Genomic DNA, 3,533 nt, shown 5'->3' with positions numbered 1-3,533 from the left:
ATTCTTCCACCAAGAAATATATTTCCTCTATCTGACTGGTTGCCAAGCAACGTCGAGACACAGCTACTTTAACTTTTGTAGCCTATCAAGTTATGGTAGCGCAGTAACATAGAACAGAATGCGGTCATGGTGTATGTTTGTGCTGGATTTTACAACGGCATCGAACGTGATTCAGCCAATCACAATCAAGGACCGGAACTATCAGATTTAGAAGCTGCTGTACTCACCAGGCAGATGTTCTCTTTCTCCTCCAGCTGTTTATCTCTCTCCTCCAGCTGTTTATTTCTCTCCTCCTCCAGCTGTTTATCTCTCTCCTCCAGCTGTTTATCTCTCTCCTCCAGCTGTTTATCTCTCTCCTCCAGTTGTTTGTTTCTCTCCTCCAGCTCCCTCTCTTGTTCCTGCAGTTGGGTTCTCAGGTCCTGTAGTTGGCTGTTCCTGTCCTGCAGTTCCTTTTCCAGTGACTCCAGTCTCTCTCTCTCCTCCTCTCTTGTATTCATGTTCTCCAGCTCTGTGTCCCTCTCCCTCTCCTCTCTCAGCTGTAAAACATCCAACTTCATTCTTTCAATCTCTCTGTTCTTCTCCTCCATCTGTCTGTTGAACTCTCCCTCCATCTTCTCCTTGCTGATGCTGATGTTTCTCTGTAGTTGAGGCAGGATGATCTTCATGAGGTTTCTCTCTGCTTCAGCCCTGGCATCTCTCTCATAGCTCTCTCTCATCTCCTCCACCTCCTCTCTGTGTCTCTCCTCCATCTCTCTCTTTTCTCTCTTTCTCTCACTCTGTTCAGCTTTCTCTCCATCTCCTCTCTCTGTGTAATCTCTCTCTTTAACTCACTTTCTATCTCTCTCTTCTTCTCCTCATCCCTCTCTTCTTTCATCTTTCTCTCCAGTTCTGTTGTTTTCTCATTCAATGTCCTGATTTCTGTTTCATGCTGCTGAATCTCTCCCTCCATCTTCTTCAGAGACTCCTGCACATTTTTATCATGTTCCTCTCTTCTCTCTCTCTCCTCCCTCTGTTTCCTCTCCTCCACCTCTAAGTTCTTTCCAAGATCCTTCTCTCTATCTCTCTGAGCTGTCTCTCTGCCTCCTGGTAGGTCTCACTGCTGTAGAATCTCTCTCTGTTTCCTGACACCATCTCTTCTATCTTCTCTAGCAGCTGTGTGATCTTAGTGTCATCAGGTCTGTCCTTAACGTTGAGAAGGTGACACCTGTTCCCACATTTCTCTACCAGCTGCTGGAGCTCCTGGCTCCCTGTCTGGAGCAACTCCTCCACACTCCTCTCTCTCAGCCCCTCAGCATGGGTGAAGAGGATCAGTGTGTGTCCCCAACAGCCCTCCCCAAAAATATCCTCCATTTTCTCCAGCATCCTCCTCTCCTCCCCTTCAGACGGCTCCACTGGAATCAGCAGGAGGAAGGCGTGAGGTCCTGGGGCAGACAGACGGACACAAAGCCCCACGTCCTGTCTCATGTCCTTCTTAGAGAGTCCACTGCAGAACCAGTCTGGAGTGTCCACCACAGTCACCCGTCTCCCAGCCACCTCCCCCTGTCTGCTCTTGCTGTGCTGGGTCTCTGTGAGTGTGTTTGTGCCCAGGATGGTGTTTCCTGCTGCCCTCTTCCCAGCTGTGCTCCCCCCCAGCAGCACCAGCCTCAGCTCAGACACAGCAGGAGACACTGGGGGGGCTGGACCAGGACTCTCTCCTCCCACTGCAAACACACACACGCACAATAAGCCATCACACAGTTACATCATAGCACTGCAAACACACACACACACACACAATAAGCCATCACACAGTTACATCATAGCACTTCAAACACACACACACAATATAAGCCATCACACAGTTACATCATAGCACTGCAAACACACGTGCACAATAAGCCATCACACAGTTACAACATAGCACTGCAAACACACACACGCACAATAAGCCATCACACAGTTAGAACATCAGAACAGTTAGAACATTACAGCAAAAAAGCCATCACACATTATATCATTGCAACAACAAACATACAACACACACAATAAGTCATCACTTGTTAGTGAGTCAATGTGATCTTTACAGTTCTAACATTATTCAAAAGACACCACACACATGCCTACTACTACATTGTAACAAACACAGCAAGTAAACTGCCATCCATTAGACTTGCAATGAATCATCAAATATTCATCCTTAGTAGTCATCCATCCAGCTCTAGACTTGAAACACATAGTTACACACATGTAATGAGTTCTGCATCCCCACTGACTACCACTATGAGAAAGCTACACCCATGAATGGAGCAGAGACCACTGATGACTTACTGAGTGGAGGCTCCTCCATACTCCTTCTTCTCCTGATGGGAGGAGGATCTGGATCTGGGAGCCCAACACAGAAACACAGACAGACACTGGATCAGTAGCCTGTTCAACTACAGTCGTACAGCTCTCTAGATTCACAAACTGGATGATGGGACCATTTCATACTTTTCCACTGTGATTAAGATTGTAAGGACATCTTGGGGACTGGACATAGTGTACACACACAGGAACGGTTGTTTCACACTCACCTTCCTCTTTCTCCTTCAGCTGTTTATCTCTCTCCTCCTCCAGCTGTTTATCTCTCTCCTCCAGCTGTTTATCTCTCTCCTCCTCCAGCTGTTTATCTCTCTCCTCCTCCAGCTGTTTATCTCTCTCCTCCAGCTGTTTATCTCTCTCCTCCAGCTGTTTATCTCCTCCTCCAGCTGTTTATCTCTCTCCTCCAGCTGTTTATTTCTCTCCTCCAGCTGTTTATTTCTCTCCTCCAGCTCCCTCTCTTGTTCCTGCAGTTGGGTTCTCAGGTCCTGTAGTTGGCTGTTCCTGTCCTGCAGTTCCTTTTCCAGTGACTCCAGTTGTCTTTTAGTGGTCTCCACCTCACAGGTCATGTTCTCCAGTAAACTCTCTCTCTCCCTCTCTCGTGTAGTCATGTTCTCCAGTAAACTCTCTCTCTCCCTCTCTCGTGTAGTCATGTTCTCCAGTAGACTCTCTCTCTCCCTCTCTCGTATAGTCATGTTCTCCAGTAAACTCTCTCTCTCCCTCTCTCGTGTAGTCATGTTCCCCAGTTCTGTGTCTCTTTGATGGAGGAGTTTATTCTTCTCATCAAGTTGTTGGTTCATCTTCTCCATGCCTTTGTTCCAAAGCAGTAATGTTTGTTTATAAATCCCTAAATGGAGATGACCTAATTACCTATCAGACATGCTTCAGTACACACCTTCCAGACCTCTCAGGTCCCAGGATAATGGTCATTCTATGACACGGGTGTCATTGCGTCCCCAACATTAGATGAGATGCATAAGGCACCAACTATAGCCACAGTGTGTTTCTAAAGCCTAAAGATAATAATCCAAGGGTTCATGTTAACGTGCTGTACAAGAAAATACTATTCAGAGTATTCGCTGGTGGACAGAACGAGGCTACAGGGTACACTTGCCATTACACCTCAGTCCAGCAGATGGTGCCATTACACCTCAGTCCAGCAGATGGTGCCATTACACCTCAGTCCAGCAGATGGT

The sequence above is a fragment of the Alosa alosa genome, chromosome 3, assembly GCF_017589495.1.
Source record: "Alosa alosa isolate M-15738 ecotype Scorff River chromosome 3, AALO_Geno_1.1, whole genome shotgun sequence".
Lineage (NCBI taxonomy): Eukaryota > Metazoa > Chordata > Actinopteri > Clupeiformes > Clupeidae > Alosa > Alosa alosa.
The sequence above is the reverse complement of the archived record's forward strand: the minus strand, read 5'-3'. Positions refer to the sequence as shown.